The following is a 22476-nucleotide window of genomic DNA, read 5'->3' on the forward strand; positions in this document are numbered from 1 at the left end:
TTGACAGGTGCTGAAAAATGGCAGACCTGCTTGGGGAAAGCAGACCTCGATTTGATCAAGAGCCTTGGGAGACACAGCGCGGCCTGGGAGACACAGCGTTCCCAGAACGTTCACTTGCTCTGTGTCCTGACGAAGTGCCCATCCCTGGGTCGTGTTGCCCCCACCCTTACTAATGACACTTGGAGATTTATTTTCATTTAACAGATGTGCCATTTCTAAGTATAAAATGAATGTGTCTTTATTGCAGTGTGTGTGTGTCTATGTGTTCATTCAGAGAATACGGAAAGTTATCAGAGAGAAAATAGATTCCCACACAATGAAACACAGATCTAATCCTGTAAACGTTCCACTTTTTACACCCATTTGGCTGCAGCCTACCTCTGAACAACGATCCGGAGAGGGGTGTACCAGAATCACAGAACTGGATCTGGTGCTTCTTAGCAACTAACGTGTGTCTGAAAAATATTTCATGATTCGCATGGTGATTTTTGAATGTTGACAGGATGTTCCTCTTGTCTGAACAAATCTGAATTTATACAATCAATCGCCTATTAGGAACATTTAGGACGTCCCCAGGTTCTTTGTTTTCATGAAGAAGGTACTTTGTTTTCACGAAGTAGGCTCCACTCAGACCCTCTGCCCAAACCTCCTCTCATGAACGCACGTCCGAGTGAGGCTGGCGCTGTTACCACGTGCTTCCCCCTCCAGCCCTGTCCCCGCGGGGCGGGCTCCCTGCTTCTGGGTGGTCAGGGCAAACTCCAGGCAGGTCCATCCCCGGTCAGCCTGCGGTGTCGGTCTGCAGCCTCCAAAAGCCCCCTCCTGCTTGATCTTGTCTGCACATTGCAGGAGAAATCCCTCAGACTTGTTCGTGAGATTGCCCTCTGCAACTCTGCAGGACAAACAGGGCTCATCTTTCTGTAGGCGAAGGATTAAGGTCTTACCTTTAACAGGCAAAAGTGGAATCTGGGGCATGCGGGTTCCTTCCTGGGTTCCCAAACGCCTGTCAAGGTGTGTCCCATACACTCTCCATGGACAGGAGACCGTATCTGGTGTCAACCAGGAGCCTGAGGCAGCAGGCATCCAGGACTCTCTCCCGCTGACCGCCAGCCTCCGTTCCCTCCGACACGCTCGCTGCTCCCCGAGGGGCGCCGTTCTCCACTGTTCCAGGATGGCGACGCCCGCTTTGGTTTTCTGCTCTAGAGGCTAATGGGAGAATAATGCTTGGTGATTTAGGCTGCAGACCGTGGCACAAACGCAAATTTAAGGAAAACATAGAGGTCTCTAAGCAGTGCCCTTTGACCTGGTTTTGGAAGGCAGACTGAGAACTGTAAGTGCTTAACGAGTAGATTCAAATACAGCCACGGAAGCTGGGTGATGGGGCCATGGCGATCATTAAACTCTGCTCTCCACGCTTTAGTAAATTTGAAGTTTTCCATAGTAAAAAGGTAACCAAAACGGACATCCGGATTAATTCACTGTGAGAATGTACGTGTCCTAGTGGGTTCAAGCACAATTCTACTTAAAACACACGCTGAATCCAGGCCGCGTCAGAAAGCGTGCTCCCTGCGCCAGCGCAAATGATTTAAACGTTTGCGTTGTCAGTTCCATCTTCCTCTTCCTGCGGGTTGATGTCACTCTGTGGGGAGAAGCCCGTTCAGCCATCAGTCCGGGGAACTGAGAATCCTCCAGGCAGTCGTGTTTCTTGGCGAGGAGGAGAGAAAATATCTCTCGTTTTGGAGCTCAGACAAAGCCAGGGAGAGAGGGGTGGAGAGAGAGATAGAAGGGCCAGAGACACAGGTGTCCCCTCCTCGGAGCGCCCCAGCAGACGCAGCCGACGCAGCTCTCTCCTCCTGCAGACAGTTCTTGAATTGAGGTCGTTAGAATGCTCCTGATTTACAGCAAGTTCACGGCAGCTTTCCTGGGGCTCTCACGAAGAGTTACTGCTGCGATGGTTTGAGCAGGGCCAGTGCAGGGGAGCCACGTGGCCGGGCCTCCAGCAAGCTGGTGCTTCTACCCTGGTTCCCCGCTTCCTGAAAGACGGTTTGGAGCGGGGACCACTGTGCTTTCACAGCACCATCAGGAGCGGGCCGTGGCCAAGGCGGCCGCACCCCAGAACCGGGTTAGGAGAAAACGCCGCACATCAGGCAGCTCTCATCTCGATTCCGCTGGAGACTAGGAAGGTGGGCGCTGAGCAGGGCGGCGGCTGACTCCCAAGCAAGCCTCCCTCCTCCGTGTTTGTCGACAGCCTCAGAGCTGTGGCCTCCGACTTGCCCGGGGTGCGCGGTGTTTCTCACTCACCCTGCTGAGGGTCCATTCCCAGATTCCGTGCTGAGATATCACTGAGCCCCCATTTTCAAAAGGTGGTCTCAGCCATGCACCTGCGTTATTGGAGGGAAGGCAGGTGCTGTGCGGGGGAGGTGGGGGGCAGGGCAGCCCTCCCCGGCACATTTCTGTGATGAGGCATTTTCATCCAAAAGAAAGACGGATCGTCCACCAGGCAGCAGCATCTTACATGCAATTATGTCTGCACACCTGCAGCTCGCCCCGTATGCAAAACCCACAGGTGCAAACCTTGAGTCCACAGACAGCTCTCTGAATCAACCCGCTCCAAATAAGCCGGGGCTCCTGTCGGCGCGGGAAGGCTGCGGAGAGGAGAGGCTGCGGGAGGAGCTCCTTCGTGAACTTCCCCTCGTGTCTCAGCCCAGAGGACCCCCCAGCCCTTCTGCGGATCGTCCTTTCCTCCCGCCCCGTGAGTGCAGGGAGGAGTGTTTGCTTTCCAGGGGTGGTTGTGAACATCTGGTTCCAGAGAGCGATGCTGTGTGGGTCTGTCCCCTCCGGGCGGCTCACGTTTGACAGTCGACATCCCCTCATTTTGGCGCCGTTCCGCACCCTTTTCCCGTACGTCGCCTCAACATGCCTTGGGAGCCTCAGATGCCCCCCCCGGCCCCCGCGCTCTTGCCGTTCTCGTGTCTTCCTCACCCAGGGGGACCCCCTCACGCTCTCTTGCTCTGTCTCTCTCCCTTCTCTGAGCCCCAGGTGGACTTTGTCCCTCGTTGTCCCTTTGATCATTTTACCGTGTAATACGGAGAATTGTGCACTTCTCGGACCCACGTCAGCAACGCTGACATTGGTGGCTGCCGCCCTGGGTGGAGGTGGCCGGGCTCACCGTCGCTCCTGCCTCGCCTACGGCAGTCCTCCTGGAAGCCCCACGTCACCAGTGCTGCCATCAGCCCCGCTTTACGGAGCAGGAAACCGAGGCTCGGGAAGATTCATTCACCTTTTAGCGAGTATGCCTTGCCTTCCCGCTGTCAGCCCGGTCTGCGTCAGGCACTGAAGCCACAGAAAGTGAACACAGCAAACGGGAACGCCGCCCTAGTGGACAGGCTGGTCTGGCTGGAGGAGAAAGCTGTTAATAAGGGAACGAATGACTAAGACAATCTCAGACGATGCTAAGTGCTGCAAAGGACATAAAATACACTGGTGGGGGCTGGGTAGGGAAAAGGCAGCGTTTGCGCTGAGATCTGGGGGGGGCAGGGTGAGCCATTGCAAGACCTTTGGGAGGAACCCTCCAGGAAGAGGGGGCAGCCAGCAAGAAGGATCTGAGGGTCAGAGAGCGTGGACGTCCAGGGCCAGGGGAGCAGAGTAGCCAGAGCGAGGCAGGCGGTGGTGGGAGGAGGCAGTGGAGCAGGGACCAGATCCCACAGACCCTTGGGCGGCACTCATGCTCACAGACGTGACAAGTCGGAAGTGTTAGTCCTGACATTCCAGCCCCGTCTGCCCAACTGCCCGGGGGGAACGTCCCCTCAGTGTCGCCCACGGTTTAATGAAGCCCAACAACCAGGGTGGCCGACTCCATCCTGTGTCCACGTGGGCCCCTCCTGTGCTGACGCCGGGGTCCTGGCGACACACGTTAGATATTCTTTTTTTTTTTCATTTGTAGTTTTTATTTATTTTTTAACTTTTTTTATTAGATATTCTTACTATCTGCATTTTGCAGGCAGGAATCAGGGCACAGCAGGGCCACCAGGCGGTGGTGGGGACTTGAGCACCCGCGGTCCGGCTCCTGGCCACGCCTCTGCGGGGTCGGAGGCAGTGGGTGTGCAGGTGACCCTGCCTTGAGTGATGTGTACCTGGGGAGGTGCGGGGCCGTGGCTGCAGCTCTCCACGCGCAGTTCCCGCCTGGAGCGCTGTTTCTGGAAGGTCACTTCTGAAGGGGATGCTGTTCTGAGAAGGGAGCACCAGAGGCCCTGGAAGGGGAGGCCCTGCCCACGCGCGGGTCACTCCACAGGACTCAGCACTGCGCTCCGGGGCCGAGCGGACGGGGCCGCTGCCCAGGCCGGGCCGGGTGGCCGTGCCCCTGGCGGCGTGCTGAGCGCGCGTGGGCCTCAGGTGACGCTGGCATCAGCCCTGCGTTGGCATCGCCTGTCCCCAGGCGACCACAGCTGTCGTCACCCGTAGGTTTCACTGTGTCAGGAGGGGCAGGGGTGAGACCCCCGAATGTTTTCTAGAGACTTGGTTTTCCTGAGACTCCTCACAGTTGGGATGCCCCAGTCACCCCCGACGGCGGGAAGGCGGAGAGGAGCGTCAGGGCTTCTGAGAGCTGTCACCGCACGGGCGTAAACTGCCAGAGGTGTCTCCCCGCACCCACCCTGGGGATGCTGGTCTGAAAAACTCAGGCAACAACGCTTCCATCGGGAACTTAAAATCATAGCAAAGTGGTCGACAGAGCGGTTCCTTCTGGGCCCTAACTCCTAGGATCCACTTCAAGTGTCTGAGAAAATATAATTTTATGCATAAAAAAGGGCCAGGAGGCTACGTACACACATATAAAGCCCTGTTAACACGAGCAGGGGGTTATGGGCGGCTACTGTTCTTCCTCTTTTAAGAAGCCACCCGCACATACTAAGATTCCATGCTGTGGTTTCCAGAGAACTCGTGGTAGGAGCATAAACCGCACACGCAACCCCGACGTCGCACAGCGTGTCCAGCGATGCGAAGCCCCTCCGTCCCTGGCTCCAGCCGTGCTCGGGCCCAGGAAGGGCTGGGACACGCAGGCTCTGCCCTGCACGGGGGGACGGTGGTTCCATCGGTGACTGCGCCCTGGGCGTGTGATGATGCTCCGGGTGCTTATTTAGCTGCCTGTCAAGCGAGGGTGACAGTCCCTCCTGGGTTCAGTTGAGTGGGACCCTTACCCAGACAGCTGCCATCCTTGGCCGCAGGTCCAGCAAGAGGCCCTGCCAGCAAGACCCTCCGGAACGGAAGGTCGTGGTCCTCTCCCTGCCCTTTCTGAACCTGTCCTCTGCTCTCGTGTGTCCCCCGACATCTTCCCAGAGATCTCCTTCCTTGCTCGATTTGACCGGCAGGAGGTGTGTTGTTACAAGCGAATGTCCCCACACGGCAGCAGTGCCACATGAGTGATCTCTGGCTCCCGGGAAGTCCAGACGCAGCACCGTGAGTCCTTGACCCGTCCCCAGTGGTGGCCTCTCGGAGAATCGCAGCGCATCAAAGCCAAAGAGCTGGCACTAGTGCGACACTGTTAAGTGTGTTCCAGTCCTTATTCTACTCAGCTGTCGCCCGTTGTCACGTGAACTCTGATTGCTGTTCCGTCCTAGCCACGATTCTGAAGTGAGAGCAGACTCCACTCCGTGACCTTGATTTAGGCACAAAGAATCCAAGGACCCCCAAAGCCCAGCAGAGCCGGTGGCCAGTTTCCATTGATGGAGGTAAACGATTCCGTGTCCCTTGGCAGGCACGGCTGCCCAGGGCGGGAGTCAGGCCGGGAAGCTGGCCCGGGCGGGAGCCAGCTGTGGGTGGGCCTCCCTCAGGCGGAGGGTGTGGCTCGGCCCTGCAGGGAGCTCGTCCCCAGCTCCAGTCCCAAGGAGGACTTCACCTTCCAGCCCTCCATGCCGACCTGGGGAGCTTTCCAAATGCAAGTCACCGTAGCACACCCACCCCCATGCGTTCTGAGCATGCCTGTGAGGCTGGGACAGTGGGAGGTCCGGCTGAGAGGTGTCCCGCCCCCCGTAGGACCAAGTCACAGCTTGTCTCCGACCCGCGCCTGCGCCGAGTGCCTCTGCCCTCGCCGTGCTCACGCACCGCCGGGGAGTCTGGTTAAAACGCAGATTCTGATTCTGTCCGTCTGGGTGGGGCCTGAGATCCAGCATTTACACTAGGCTCTCAGATGAGGCTGGTGCTTCTGGTTTAGGGGCCACACTTCGAGTAACAGGAGCCTAGATTATGTCATTAGAGGGGCCTTGCTAGGAAAACATAGTCCAAGTGAGGTGAGGATGTTCAAGGTAAGTCATGAGCTTTACAGATAGTCTCTCATCCAGTGGGTTTAAGGTCATATGAATCAAGAAACTGAGGTCCTTATATCATCTTGAGGAAGTTGCTCCGCCATCTGTGCCTCTGTTCCTCATGTACAAAATGGGGACAGTAATGACGTTTACCTCGTACCGCAGTTATGGGGTTTAAATGGCGTGATCCACGCGACCTCTGAGCAGAGTGTGACGCTCGGCATAGGCACATGGCAGCTGTCAGCTGACGGGACGCCTGTCGATGATGTTGGCGATGAGGGTGGTGGTGCTGCTGACATTGGTGGCGCTGATGGCTGGTCCGTGGGACCTGGAGAAAGCTGGCCTCTGGCTGCAGCTGGGCCTGTCGCCGGTGTCCTTGTAAGCCTGCTGCCAGAGCTTCGGAGGAAGAAGGGCGGAGCCTGAGCTTTCTCTCCAGAGCTGCTGAGCTTGATTTATTGGCTTGGCTCGTTTGAGTACATTTCTTGGAGTTGATTTATTGAAGGTTATTTGTTCTCTTTTGTCACAGAAGTCACCTCACAGCAAGCCTTCTTCCCAAGGCAGATGGGACGTTCCAGGCTTCCCCGACCCACCTGACCCTGCAGAAACGATCCTCTTAGAAATCAAGGTGTTAAGTAACGCCCGTGAGGCTGCTCCGGGAGGTCAGTTCCTTTTTGTTTCAACCGGGTGCCTTTTGGAGCTGAACAAGAAACGCGTCCTTTCATGGCAATGAAAATTAAAGAAATTGTACAAAAAAATACTACAAGACCAAAAACAAACAAACCAAACTGCCACGTGAGGGTTACAGCACAGTGAGGTTAATATGTATTAAAAGTAATCACACTGATGGCTAAATGCTGCTTGAAACGTGCACATCATTCTACGTTTCAAGGAAAAACAAGGGAGAAAGTCTGTCAACAGGAAAATGGCTAAATTAAAACGGATCTTTTTTCTCAGTAGAAGACAACATGCAATTCAGAATGAAGGCACATCTGTCTGCTGACGGGGGTGGATCTCTGAATTCACCTCACTTAGAGTAAAAGGGGGTTCAGATTGACTAAAGTATGTATTTTTCTATAGGAATATATGGAAGTGTATAAAAATATTTTTAAAGCTTAGAGAAAGAGAGAGAGAAACTTGAGTCTTATTAGGACGTTTCTCCCTATCTTCTCACAAGGAAATTTATTCATCTCTCGGGGTGGAGGGCACAGCCCAGTGGTAGAGCGTGTGCTTAGCGTGCATGAGGTTCTGGGTTCAATCCCCAGTGCCGCCATCAAAAAAAAGGTAATTGAAAATAAATAAAATTAATTACCTCCTCCCCTCCAAAAGACAAACAGTTTAAAGAAAAAATTTTAGAAGGTGGAGTAAAATATTTTCTAAAAATGTTAACGCTTAAGATGCTAAAAAAAAAAAAAAGCCAGTGGTTCCTCAAAGGCTCTTCTGTACTGCTTAGTGTAAATATCCTGTTCCTCTGGGCAGGAGATGAAGATGCTGAGATGCCTTAAAAAAAAAAAGAATTCATTCATCTCTAATTCATGTGATTAACTGTTTTAAGTACCAAACTTGAAGCTAAGAGAAATACCTTAGAAAATGACCCTTTCCTATAGCTTGCTTCCTCTTTACAAGTACGGGGAGGCATCTCGCCAATTCAAGCACATGATGTGGGCCAGTCTCCAGGTGCGTCTGTGAGTGGGCCAGGCGCGTTTGGCAGAAGCCAGCACCCAGCAAAGACAAGGAACCGGGTGGGCAGGACCTGAGTGAAATGGAGAAAATGGGGAAATGTCCCTTGGTGCCTCCCCCGCCCCCCGCAGAGCCCACTGGCCCCTGAGTCTCTCCTCTCAACTCTGCTTTTGTCCGCACGTCAATCTTGAAGGGACCTTTTGAGTTTTCAATTCTCCAGGAACTTCGTAGGTGAACGCGCGAGCTACAAGGTCACCGCCTAACCCAGGGACCCCTGCAGACACATGTTAACAAGTCGATGGAGGGTGTATGTTATGGACTAAATGGTATAACCCCCCACCCCCAGATACTTGTGTTGAAGTCCTGGCCTTCAGTGGGGCTGTATGCAGAGGCGGCTCTAAGAAGGCAATGAGGATGAAACGAGGCCGTCAGGATGCGGTCCTGACCCAGCAGAGCTGGCGTCTTGACGTTGTGTTCTCCCTCCATGCACTTCTGTGTCCAGGTTCCCCATCTTTTATGAAGACCACAGTCAGGCTGGATCAGGGGCCAACTCTAGTCCAGGAGGACCTCATCTTAGCTGATTACATCTGCAGTGACCCTGTTTCCAAAAAACATCATGTCCTGAAGTACTGGAGGTGAGGATTTCAACATAGGGATTTCCAGGAGACAATTCACCCATCACAGATGGCCTTCGAGAACTCTAGTAAGTCCAGTGGAATAAAACCTCCAGTAAATCATGCTGCAGTCACCATAGTAATACCAGTAACTTGTACCAAGACAAGCTCAGTAAATATCCTTCAGGGAAAACAGCACAAATCCTGCGTGAAGACACGCCATCTGTCGTTCATTGATGTGCTCGGTGCTAGGCTTAGCTCTGACAACACGTCGGCCAGAATCAGGCGCTGGGGACGCCACAGACGACTTCGGCGCCTCCGACGTCCCCTGGGAACCTTCAGCAAATGGAGAAGGAATCACTAGGTGTGTGTATACAGCAAGACATTATCAGCGACCTGGAACTGCAAAGTTTAGGATCCCACATCTTGGAATGGGAACACTAAATACCTTTGAAATGTGCATTCTACCCAATAATATATTTCCAACCAAATTCCTAAGATAAGTTTTTTGGAGGGAAAAAGCATTTCTACATTTCATTGAGAGGAATAAACATCAGAAATGCGGTGCTGAAAAAAACAAGAAAAGTGTCTCAGATATGTTCCAATGAAATGTAATAGCCGTGGCAAAGGTTCTGCTGCTGGAAGGAGTCCCGGGGAAGCGTGGTGGTGACGGCTGCACAGCAGCGTGAATGCGCTCAGTGCCACTTGACTGCACATTTTTAAATGGTTAAGATGGTACGTTTTATGGCGTCTGTATTTTACCACAATAAAAACAAAATTGTGGTAAAGGTATCAAAACATATAGATCAATAGAACAAGAACCTATGTCAGCATAATAGAAGAACTTATTTAAGTCATGTTAATGGAGGAGGCATCAAGTATTTGGAAAAAAAAAAGTTATTTCAAAATACCATTCCTTACATCAAACAAATTCAAATGTATTAAAACGTCAGTGTAAAACACAACTATCAAAGTGCTAGAAGAAAATTAACTTGCATAGTATGCAGTCCTGCTGAAAGGGGACATTCTCCCAAGCGTGATATTAGAAATCCTAAATAAAAATATCGATAGAGTTTGCAAAATTAAAGCATTGTATTACAAACACACACACACACGCACACACATGCAAGTGCAAAAGTTAAAAGGCCAGTTTGGAACACAGCTGCACTGTATGTAACAGACGGTTAATATCCTTAGCATAGAAATATGCGTAGCATATGCCGTCCAATAGAAGAATGGGCAAGGAGCTCAAACGTTTGTTTTACAAAAGAGGAAATACATTTAACCCAGCAATCAGAAACCATCAGGGAAATGTAACTTCAAACAAAGTAAGCAAACCCTTTTCATGAATCAGATTAGAAAAACGAAAAATGAATGAAAATAACAAGCTGGAAAGCGTCCTTGAATGTGATTTTGTAACATGTTATCAACACTTAAACGCATGCACGCATTCAAATAATCACACTGTCCACAGTGACGGACTCGCACAGAAACAGATGGAGACCAAGAGCGACTAACGGAAATGATCAGAAAGAACCTACGGCATTGTGATCCCAAGTTTCCTAAGCCCCTGAGGAGTTTTGCCGAGAGAAGTTCCCTTTTGCGGCATGTGGCTTGTCCCCACAAACACGGGCTTGTTCTCTCGATACGTGCACGAGAAGAAACAGAAAAGCCCCTTTGTGCTGCTTTAGGCAGGGGGCTCCTTGGAGGCGCGCAGCGTCTCTGAAATCTTCCCTGCACGTGCACACCCTCTCCTGTCGCATCCTCAAAGACCCACTTCCGTGAGACCAGCCTAAATTATGTATTGCACCGTCACCGCAGGGTTTCTTTCCGTTTTGCTTTTGCTGAGGTCCCCTGTTCTCTTTCTCGTTTATTGCCGCTCTGATCTTTATTACGTCCTCCTTTCTGTTTGCTTTGAGGTTAGCCTGCTCTTTTTTTCTGGTTCTTAAGGTGGAAGGTCAGGGTATTGACTGAGGGTCTTTCTCATTAAAAGTGTACAAATGGAATTTCCTTTTAAAAACTGCTTTGGCTGCACCCTCTGGTTTCGGCATGCTGTGATTTTGTTTCCATGCATTTCAAAGTGTTTCCTAACTTCCCTTGTAATTTCTCCTTTGACGTATTGGTCAGAGGAGTGTTTTATTTGGTTTTAATGTATTTGTGAATTTCCCAAATTCCCTTTCGTTATTGATTTTGTTATTGATGCCACTGTGGTCAGAGAACCTACTTGGAAGGACTTCACTCCTTTTAAACGTATTCAGTCTTGCTTTGTGACCTGCCACTTGGTCTGTCCTGGAGACGGTTACACGCAGGCTTGAAAAGAATGTGCATTCCGCTCCTGTTGGGTGGGCGCTGTGGATGTACGTGAGGTCTGGTTGGTTTGTAGTGCTGAAGAGTCCTCTGTTCCCTCAGCAGCCTTCTGCTTGCTTGGTCTAACCGTCGTTGAAAGCAGGGTATCGAGGTCTCCAGCTGCTGTTGAATTGTCTGTCTCTCGTTTCGGATCCTGTCTTCCTTCATATATTTTGAGTCTCTGTTGTTAAGTGGATAGATGTGTATAATCATCATGTTTTTCTGGTGGATTGACCCTTTTGACATAAAATATGCTGCTTTATCTTGAGTAACAATTGTTTGCTTTAAACTGAATTTTGTCTGGTGTTGATGGACCCACTCCCCTGATTGCTATTTGCATGTTCTGTAATTTGTCATCCTTTTACTTTCAATTTTTTTCTGTGTCTCTGAATCTACAGGGTCTCTTGTAGACAGCAGATATTGGATCATATTTTAATAGATTTAATCTATTTAGCTTTTTATTTGAATTGGAGCTTTAACCCATTTAAATTGAATCTAATTACTGACAAGGTAGAATTTTACACGTGCCGTTTTATTTGTTTTCTGTATGTCCTGTGTCTGTTTATTCCTCTGTTCTAGCATTACTGCCTTCTTTAGAGATAAATAGTGCAGTATTTTAATTCCCTTTTATTTCTCCTACTATATTTTTGAGTTATTTTCTTAGTGGTTTCCCTGGGGATTATAATAGCATACTCGTGTTAGGATCAACACCAATTTGATTTCAATAGTACACAGAAACTTTGCTTCAGGACAATTTTTTTCTTTCTCTTCCTTTGTGCTATTGTTGTGACACAAATTACATTTTGTACATTACGCCCATCAGCATAGTTCTATAACTGTTGCTTTTTTTTCAGTTATCCTTTAAATTAGCTGGGAGATGAAAAATTAGAAAAATGCGTTTATGTTGTTTCATATGTACTTATGCAGTTAGCTTTATAAGGATTTTTATCCCTTCACGTCCATTCAGATTGCCGTCATGTTCTTCCCCTTTCAGCCTGAAGGATTCCCTTTGTTTCCTGTGCAGCAGGTCTGCTAGTGATGGGCTCTTTCCTTTTTGTTTAAATCAGACTCTGTCCCAGTTTATCCTCCATTTTTCAAAGGGCAGTTGTATTGGGTGTGGAATTCTTGACTGGTCATCTTTCTCCTTCATCGAGTTGATTGTGCCATCCTGCTGTGTTCTGGCCTCTGTGGTTTCTGATGAGAAGTCAGCAGTTAGCCTTATCCGGGTTTTGAAGATAACTTTGTTTTCCAATTTTTCATTGTGGTAAAATCCGTATCACAGAACATTGACCATCTGAACCGTTTTTATGTGTACAGTTCAGTGGTATCAAATACATACATTATGTTGTGTAACCAGCACCACCATCCATCTTCATAACTCTCTTCATTTGTGAAACCGAAACTCTGTGTCCATTAAACAGTTCATTAAGTTCCAAAGTCAGGCTGTTGATCTGAGATCTTTCTTTTTTCTTTTTCTTTTTTTTTTTTTTTGATGTCAGCATTTATAGCTATAAACTTCCCCCTCGACGTTGCTTTGCTGGACCCCTAGGTTTCAGCATGTTGTGTTTTTATTTTCATTTGCTTCTAGGCATTTTCTAATTTATCTTGTGATTTCTTCTTGGCGTGATTGGTTGTTTAAGAGCTTGGTGTTTAGTTCCCACAGGTTTGCCAGTTCCTCGGTTTCACTTCTGTTGTCCACTTTTACCTTCATCCCGCTGTGCTCAGGGTGGGTACTTGTGTGAGAGCTGTCTTTTAAAATACACTTAAACTCAACTTGTGGCATAACATATGATCTATCCTGGAGAAAGCCCCGTGTGCACAGGGTATGTTTGTTAGATTCAGTTGGTTCGTTGTGTTAAGTCCTCTATTTCTTTACTTGCCTTCCATCTGGTTGTTCTATCCATTATTGAGAGTACAGTATTGAAATCTCAAACTATTATTATAGAATTGCCCATTTCCCCCTTTAATTCTATTAGCTTTTGCCTCATATGTTTTGCTGGTCAGTTAGTCGGCATGCAGATGTTTGCAGTTGTTATATCTTCCTGCTGTATTGCCGTGCATCTCACCTGGGACCACCGAGACCTGACTTCCCATACCTGTGCCCTTTCAGACAGGTTACCTGGCTCAGACAATTCAAATATCCAAAAAGATGTCACCGCCACCACCCAGGACCTGCCGTTTTGGACTTTAAGGGATGAACCCAGGTCTAGTTCTCCATAGAGAGCAGAGACGTAGGTTTAAGGATCTGCCAGAAGCAATGGGATTGTTTCCACCAAGAGAGGATCAGCATGCAACTATTAAAAATGGCTTGTTCACAAAACACTACAAAATAGTTCTTCATCTGCAAAATCACCATGGCAAATATCACCCCAGTGAATTAGGTGTTTGTGTGTTTTGCTGAAAACTGTATCTTTTCTAAAAGATTGCTACCTAAATAAGAATGCTCTGGAGATCCTAATACGGAAATAAAAGGATGGTTCTGTCAATTTTGGTGTCTCTTTTAAGGAAGAGAAATGTGATGCTCTGTGCCGCCTGCCTCCCCACACATCTCTCTCCGCTGCTCTTCCCTCCCTCTCCCTCTCCTCCTGTCTAACCCTCTCCCTCTCTCTCATTGTTTCCAGTGCTCAAACTGTCAGAAAGTCCTCAAACCTAAGCAGTCATCGCAGAGAGCTCCAGGCTGTGCATTCTACACAGAGGCTGTGACATATTTACATATTTTAAGGGGAATGAGCCACAAGTGTTCTCATCGGGGATGCGGTGGGGCTTTTAACTTTCTAAGGGAACATCTCCTATTCCTGGAAACAATTAGTGCCCTTCGCAATAGCCCCCATGCAAACTCAACAGTGACAGGAGAACGGAAGGAAGCGCAGTAGTGGCTCAGGGGAAGGCAGCCTCTCACGGCTGGCAGTGAGGGAAGGGGGAAGGACCACCGCAGCGAACACCTCCGAGGGGCTCACCGCAGGGAAGCTGCCAGCCTTTGCTTTCACAGAGATGGACAGAGCCTAGGAAGGCCAGGGCTGCGTGATGGGCTTTGTATATTAGTTACGTGGCTTTGATAAGGCAGGCCAGCTTGACCTGCCGCCTCCCACATAGGAGTTGCACTGAGTTCAAAGCAGCAGGTTTTGTGTTTGGAGGCAGACACATTCTGTGGGCACCACCCGTGCAGAAAAAGCAGACTTTAATAACTCCCTTTTGTGCAGTGCCTGGAGAAATGTGACATACGTTGTGGTTTCTGCAAGACGGGCTGGAGGGTTTTGAAGCTGACAGCCCCTCCCCAGTTTCCATACTCACTCATTTACTGGGTGGCATCCAGGCACCAAGCACCATGCTGGATTCTTCACGAGCATCATTTTTTGCCCTTTCCACAGTCCAGCAGTTTTAGATGGATGATGGGTTTTAAGTTGGGAAGGTTATTTTTTTTAACTGTCTGTTTTTATTAATTATTATGTTATTGTTATGTCAAAGCCATAGAGCTTGTGAGTGGCAGAGCTGAGACGTGAGCCTAAGTCCGCCCTTGCCCCCGGCTCCAGAGGCTCCTTTCACACTGACGCGGGGTAGCAAGCTGGGCAATCCGCCCACACCAGCCCTGCAGAATGCCTCGCATCCCACCCCCATGCAGGCATCCTGCGGAACCCCTCGTTGTGCAGAAGTGCCCGTGGCCTTTTAGCAGGCTCTCAAAGACAGTGTAGCAAGTGAATGGATAAACTGTTCCATGTGTGTCTGAAACCAAGCACTCAGAGTGGGCTGGAGATGATTACTCCGCGTCCGCATTTTTTCCCAGGAGTGAATGCCGCTCCTTCAGAAGTGGAGAGAGCAGGCCTTTCCCAGGTGTCCAGGCTCTGGGCTCCCTGGGAGCTGTCCGAGGTGCTAGCTTGGGGACTGTTCGAGGTGCCAAGTGGACTCTGGGTTCGGAGTTCCGTGAAGGTAGAACAGTCCTCTTGCTGAGCTGCTGTTTGCCCTGAGTGTAGCCCTTCAGGCTTCGCCTCCACAAATCCAGCCACTTGCCCGCACATCTGCTCTGCCCGATCTTGACTGATTGTACAAACTACAGTCTGGGTCCAGCTGTCTGCCTCTGCTTTTGTCCCAGCTGAGACTCACTCTCCAAACACCATTTTTCTGGCCCCAGCTCAGTGCCTTATTCAGGCTTCTTTGGCAAAGAAAGTGCAAACCCCATAGGATTTGATGCAAATAATTATTTCAGGCAGTAGTTCTAGTATAGCTGGAAAAGCCTCAGTGCTGCAGCCACATACATGTACACTCAAGTCAGTGCTGGGGTGGGTGGCAGTATGACCAGGAGCCTGGATTTCTCCTGGCAAAAAGGAGTCAGTAACCACATGGAGATGATCAGGGAAGACTTTGCCAACAAGACAGCATTTAATCCAACACCAGAAGAATGAGATGGGGCCACGGTCGGGTTAGATCCCAGTGGGCAGGTAGGAGAGTGGGTGGAGACGAGGCTGGGGGACGTATAATGACCACCCAGGGAAGGAAACAGACACAGAGAGAAGGAGTAATTATTTTAGCCAAGGACATTAACTTAGTGGTCACAGGACGGTGTCTAATATCAAGATGTCTACTAATACGTAAATACCCATTTATTTGCTTATTTGTTCATTTTCTCTCTCCAAGTAGACTGCAGTCTCTGTGAAGCCAAGGGCAGTCCCTTGGTGTTCCCACCACGCCTAGAACAGAACTGGCACGTGCCCCCCACCCCCGAATATCTGTCGTGTGAGGAAACAGGAAGAGTGAATTATATGAATATACATTGAAGACAAAATGATTTCTGGTAAACAGGTCAATCAGAAAATTAAGGCATGTGGGTTAATCAGTGGGGAATCCTGGTGAGGGGGGGTCACACCGGGATAAAATTTCCCATTCAGCTATGGCCCTCTGGACGAGGAGGAGCAGGACAGCTTAACTTGTGGGGGTCCCCTTCCCCTTCCCTGCCTCTACAAGGTCTTCAATAATTTAGTGCAATCTTTTCTTCTTATTAGTGCAAGTTTTACATAACAAAGTCATTATCCAAACAGTTTAGTATATGTGGGGGCACAGCATGAACTGAATGGCTAACTCTCCTTCCATAGAGACGGTCTGCCTGCTTATCTCTAGCACAGGTGCTTGGCACAAAACCACAGGAATGTTTTTTGTAACTCTTGGTGGTTATCACCTTTATCCCTTATGTCTGCATGCTGTCCCATAGGAAGAATTTAGGGCCCTCTTAAACATCCTTTGACCATGACTTCTGATCTGGGATGGTGCCCAGCAGAGAACAGATGTTTAACAAGCATTCGATAAATGAAAGGAAGAATTTATTAATCACACTGTTCTTTGCAAGGCCCTTCCCTAGGCATTGGGACTTTGAAGTTCTCAAAACAGGTAATGACCAGTTGAAGAGGGTGAAACAAATTCATGCACAAATAAAACACCAGGCAGAATAATCTCAGTATCACAATCAAGTGTACAGAGCAGGGCAGTGGGTCACGGGTGTCGTGACAACCTCGTCTGACCCTTGTCCTTCGTTCTGTTCTCAGAGCTGGGGAAGGCGCGTGACGTGTTTGTAGGCATCAAATAAATGCTAGCTGCATAAACAATAATCAAAATCATCATTTCTCAGGAAAATCCACCTGGTGTTTGAGCAACGTCTGTCTTGACTATTTCAAGTAGAGAACACTTTTTTTGCATGATAGACTCTTAGGGTTATAGAAAAGTTGAGAAAATGGTGCACAGAGTTCCCGTGTACCCTACTCCAGTTTTCTCTATTATTAGCCTCTTGTTTTGCATGGTACATTCGTCGCAGTTAGTGAACCGACATCAAGACACCGTTCAGGCCATGCTTTACTCAGATTCCCTGAGTTTTTACCTGATGTCTCTTTTTCCTGGCCTCGGACCCCACCCAGGACTCCTCCTTGCATTTGGTCGTCGTATCTCCTTGTGCTCCTCTTGGCTGTGGCGGGGTCTCCAGCCCTCCTTGCTTTTGACGACCTTGGCAGGTTCTAGGAGGACTGGGCAGGTGCGTTGGAGGCCGCCTCCTAACTGGAATTTGTCTGACTTTCTCTTGGTTGCCCTGGGCTGATGGGTTTTGGAAGGTCACACAGGTGAAGTGTTACTCCCATCGCAGCCTGTGAAGGGCACATGAAACCACATGACGTCCCTGTCCATGCCGACTTTGATCACTTGGCTGAGGTCGTGTCTGTCAGGTTTTCCTGCTGTAAAGTGACTCCTTTCTCCCTACGTCCATACTGCGCTCTTTGGAAGGAAGTCAGTGTGTGTAGCTCGCACCTAAGGACTGGGGACCTAGCCCTGCTCATGAGGACAGAGTATCTACATAAATTGTTCGGAGTTCTCCTGCACGGATCTGTCTCTTCTTTCTTTCCTTATTCATCCATTTGTTTAATCAGTAACTTCCGTGGGCTGACGGATGTTCGTGCTGTATCTGGCGCTCTGGCCCAGTTCTCCCTTACGGACTGTGCTGTTCATACTGCTCCTGCGCTGACCACCGGGCGCTTTTCAGTTGACTCCTGTGCTCTTTGACTTACTTTCATTAATGGGATTTTAATTTTTTTTAGCACTCCCTTACTTTCTGGCACTACAAGATGCTCCAGGCACGTCGTGTGCAATGCCTGCGCCGTTCCCAGGATAAGCCACCTTCCCGAGGAGGGCGCTGTGGAGACTAAGATCTGGGCGCTGGGCGTGCTCACCGCTCCTGGCACCGTTGCTCCCAGGCCCTCCCAGCTGGCCCAGCACGGGCGTGTGTGCGTGCGTGCCAACTCCTGTCTGTGGGCCTATCTAGAAATATTTCCGAGAGTATTCCTCCATGTCTGTGTTAAGCCAAACATGAGCTCACACTGATCTCTCTAGCTCTAATCCATTACCAAATCTGTTTATCCGCTCACCGATTGAGAGACATCTTGGCTGCTTCCAGTTTTCAGCGACCACACACAAAGCTGCTGTAAACGTTCGTGTGCAGGTTTCTCCGTGAAAACAAGTCTCCCAGCAACGGGGGGCAGGTAGGAGTACGAGGGCCGGGGTGTATGCTGAGGCTTTCTCTGGCTGCCAAACCGTCTTCCCACGTGGCTGGAGCACTCGGCAGCCCCACCAGGAATGAAGGAGGGTCGCACTGTTCTGCAGCAGCGACGCGCTCGTTGCTGTCTGTTACTTTGCAGTTCGGTCATTTGAATAGGTGTGTGGTGGTGTCTCACTGTTGTAACTTTTAACTCTACGATGGAAAGCGGTGTTGGGTCTGTTACTCCTGTGTCTTTATTGTGGGGTGTCTGTTACAATCTTTTACACGTTTTTTAAATTGGATTATTTTCTAACTTGTTCTATGGATTTTTGTATATTTTGGGCACAGATGCTTTATCAGATGTGTGATTTGCAAATATTTCTTCTGGCACGTGGCTTGTTTTTTCATTATCTAGCCAGTTGCTTTCACAGAGAGCATGGTTTTAATTTTAAGAGGGTTTTTGCTATTTCAGGAAAAAACTCATTGCCAGGTCAAAGGTCACCCAGGCTGTCTCCACTGTGCCCTTCTAGTTTTGTAAGTTTTATAATGATCTGTTTTATTTTTATTTTTAACCCATTTTCTTTTAGACCTATGATCCATCTTGAGTTAATGTTTGCGAAAGATGTAAGGTCTGTGTCTGGGTTTATTTATTCACTTAATCTTCACACACGGACGTCCAGCTGTTCCAGCACTGTTTGCTGGAAGGACTGTCCTTTCTCCATTAAACTGCCTGTGCTTCTTTGCCAAAGATCAGTTGACCGGTTTGTGTGAGTCTGTTTCTGGGCTCTCTGTTCTATTGCATTGATTCCTGCGTCTGTTCCTTCATCACGGCTGCTCTGTCTTGGTCGCCGCAGCTTTGAGGGACGCCTCGAGGTCGGGTGCCTCAGTCTCGGAGCCCTTTCCTCCTCAGTGCTGCGCTGGCTGTTCTCGGTCTTCTGCTTTCCATATAAACTTGAAAGTCAGTCTGTTAATTTTTATAAAATAAAGAAGAATAAATTAATGGTTGGATAAGGAAAGAAAGAAGAAAAAAGATGGAAAAAAAGGAGGAGGGAAGGGAAGGTAAATGTCCAGTGCAGAAGAATTAAGATAGAGAGACAGCCTGAGAGATGGAGATGTGACTGCGGCTGTAGGGGTAGGTGTCAGTGTAGGTGTAGGTATAGCCGTAGGTGTAGGTGTAGGTGTAGCTGTAGCTGTAGGCGTAGGTGTAGGCACAGATTCCCCCCTCAGGTGTGTGGGGTAAACCTCCCCACTCCTCAGGTATGAGCCATGCATAGTGACTCTCTTCCAAAACCTATGAAAAGTTGGAGGAAAAGTAATTTCATGGTGGAGAAATCCAACAAACACGACCAGGTGATCGAGACTGACACAGGCGGTGGAAGTCAAGCTGACCGTTCGCACACTTGATAGGATGTGATGAGGACGGCACTCTGCCTCTGTGGTCGTCTCTCCAGAAACCCCTAACCCCACGCTAACCCTGTGAGAACAAAAGCAGCAAGCAGACCCAAATCGAAGGACATTCTATAAAACACCCAACTGGCAGGTCTCACACTGTCAAGTTAATAGAAAATCAGTCTGGAAAACTGTCTGTCCAGAGGAACCGAAGGAGACACGATGACTAAATGTACTGCGCTGTCCTGGATGAGAGCTTGAGACAGAAAGAAGGACATTGGGTAAAAGCGAAGGAGTCTAAAAAATACACACTTCAGTTAATCCAGTGCATCAGTGTTGGTCCACTGGTTGAGACAAACACAACGCACTGAAGGTGTTAACCAGGCGTGTGGGACGTATGGGGACTTCCCACTCTCAGGGCACTTTTCTGTGAACACAAAAGTATCCCAAAATGAAGGCTTACTGAAGAGTTAGTGTGGGAGCGCCTGGGACTTGGCTCCGCTGGGAGTTCTAGGCGGCAGTCGAGAGCGCTCCTTAGGTGACCGCGCCTGGGAGGTGAGGGAGCCGGGGTGTTCATCCGCCAGCGCTGCCCCAGCACCTCCAGCCCGTCCCGACTATGGGCTCAGAGAAAGCACCGGGTTTTCTGTTTCCTCTCTTCTCTTTCCAGTGGAGCGGCAGCCCGGCTGCTTCTGAGAAAAGGGACCCGAACTACACCTAGCGTGTCCCTTGTAGAAACCTCACTGTCACGTTCGTTTCAAGCCCATGCTGCTCAGCTTCCTCTGAGGAATCTGAAGTGGCTCTGTGTCCCCTGAGCAGACACCTGGCCCTCCCGCCCAGCCCAGGGCTCGGAGAGGGGCAGCCTCCCAGCCCACCGGCGCTTGGCGGGGGGGGGCGGGCCCCCTGCCCCGTGAGCGTCGGCACGCGCAGGGCAGCTGAGGCGTCACCCCGCGTTGTCTCGCGCACGCGCGCGCGGCGCTGGCCGGCCTGCCTCAGACCAAACGTGAAAGGGCGCCTGCCGGCTCTTCAGGGAACACCTCTGTGGGGGGAAGAGCAGCCTCACGCTGGGGGAAGTGCCAGGCGATGATTGGGAGAGGAGGATGGAAGCAAGCCCTAATTCTCAGGAAAACGGGAAGTACGGCGGCGTAGAAGTGCCCTGTTCTTCAGAGCGGGTGAGCCTTCCCGCTGAAGCGCCTGCTCGATCACGGGAAAGCCGACCGTGCGTGGAGCCAGCCGCCCAGAGCGCTTCCTCTCAGACCGTCTCTTTCTGACCCCTTTTACCTTGTCTAACTTATTTCTCTTCTCCTGTTTGCTTGTAATTTATGCCTCAAGATGCCCCAATCTCTGCTCATCCAGCCCCTCCTGCAGTCCACCAACTTGGTCTCAAAACTGCATTTTCTTGCTCAGGTTGTTTCCAGCTCTGGCCCCTGGGCGCCCTTGGACGTCTCCCTGTCAGTGTGGGTGTGGCGTGGCCTTGCTGAGCGTCTCCTCAGGTTCCAGCTCCACGAGGAGCTCCAGGCTGGCTTGAATGTCCGCTGCCCCAGTCCTGGATCAGCCGCTTCGCCCAAGGGGTCGTGGTCCCTTTTACTGGGGAAAGGGGCAGAGACCCGTAGCTGGCGCCGGGTGTGCTCGCCGTTACTGAGCCGTCATCGCTCCTCGGCGCCCTCGCTGACGGAGCAGGATTTCTGTACGTGTACGAATCTGCGTGCATTCACGTATCTACAAATATTTCGAGATGTAACCACCTGCATCTTTACTAAGGCAGACCTGAGTTCACCCTGATGTTCCCAACTCCGATCCTTTACCACGTGGGTCGTTCGGCCCTCCCCGTGCTCACCTGTAATCTCCCTCCCCAGCAGTGAGCACCCTGGCTCTGGCGTCTGCCGCCCCGCGAGGTTATCACTCAGAGCCAGGGCTCAGGCCCAGTGGACTCGTCGTCGCGAACTCCGCACCCACACAGCTCGTCGCCTGCCTTCCTTCCCTTTCTCGCTGTTCCGCTCTCTAGCTGTGCCTCCTGGGGTCACCGCCATCGCCTCTTGAGTGACCCGTTTGCTCTCACATCCTCCTCCCGGGTCTGCTTCTGGAGGAGCCCACCTAGGACAGCGCACTGGAGACCTGGGATGGTTTCCAGGCCGTCTGTTCTCAGGGTGATCGGGAGGTCTCTGTCTGCGCCTGCTCCTGCTCCTGACCCAGCTGCCGGTCTCCTGTGCCCTGCGGGCTGGCTGGGGCGGTGCTGCGGGTGCCCGGGGCTGTGACTGGGACGCTCGGCTTTGCTCCTCCCTTGCGCAGGCTCATGGCAGCATCCTTCAATAACGTGCTTTCTTCCCTTGGACACAAACCCTCCAGAATCCCCCTGGATCACATCACATCAGCCCCAAACTCGTTTACCCAAACATGGCTTCTCCTTTTCTCACAGTGTTGGTTCTTCTCTGAGCTCCCACGTTATCCCCTGACAGGTCCCACCTCTGAACTACGTGCTCCGTGACACATCTGAACTCTTCTCTGCTGGGTCCTGCCTGCCCTTCCTCCTTCCTCCTCAGCGGCTCTGCTCGCATTAGTCCTCCTCACAGAAACCCCACCCTCCGTCCCGCCGTCCACATGCAGCTGCCCTTCCCTAACCCTCCCTCCTGCCCACAGGGATTCTTGGCCTCCAAGCTTCTGCTGGGCTGACTCAGCACCGGAAGGCCTGGTACCCAGTGACTGACGTAACCCCGACCCCGTGGAGGTGAGTACGTGGAGAGGAATTCTGAGACTGCCTTTGAGCTGACTGACACCAGTCAGGTGTCTGCTGCTTGTGAGCAGCAGCCAAGGGGCTGGAGCCATTGGTGTCTCAGCTCTGTTTCAGTACCTTTTAATCTTGGCTCTTTTTAAACCATGAGCTCCTTAAGCTGGTCCCTCCGTGATAGATGCTTTTCCCTCCTTCGTGTCCATAAGACCCATCAACCTAAACTTAGACTCATTCATCTGAACTTAAAGCTGAGCCACGAGGTTCGAGCTCCCATGTATTTGGGGAGACAGCTCGTGAACCAGGTCGACTCTACACACTCGATCAGCCGAGAACGCGCCTGTGTGTGCTGGCGGCTTACGGACAGCGGAGCGCGCAGCTGGAAACACAGGGTTCAGACCACCTCCCACCCTGGTCTCTGAGCCCCCT

At 50.5% G+C, this 22476-nt stretch overlaps 1 long non-coding RNA gene across 1 annotated transcript in view; it reads left to right on the plus strand.

The window, feature by feature from the left end:
- LOC116657870 overlaps positions 1–22476 on the plus strand; it is a 357505-nt gene that overhangs the window by 334513 nt on the left and 516 nt on the right. The window contains exon 5 of the long non-coding RNA XR_004313024.1: positions 21960–22047. This is a non-coding gene — a long non-coding RNA (uncharacterized LOC116657870). The remainder of the gene's footprint in view (positions 1–21959; positions 22048–22476) is intronic.

The sequence above is a fragment of the Camelus ferus genome, chromosome 19 (genome assembly GCF_009834535.1).
Source record: "Camelus ferus isolate YT-003-E chromosome 19, BCGSAC_Cfer_1.0, whole genome shotgun sequence".
In the NCBI taxonomy this organism is placed as follows: Eukaryota; Metazoa; Chordata; class Mammalia; order Artiodactyla; family Camelidae; genus Camelus; species Camelus ferus.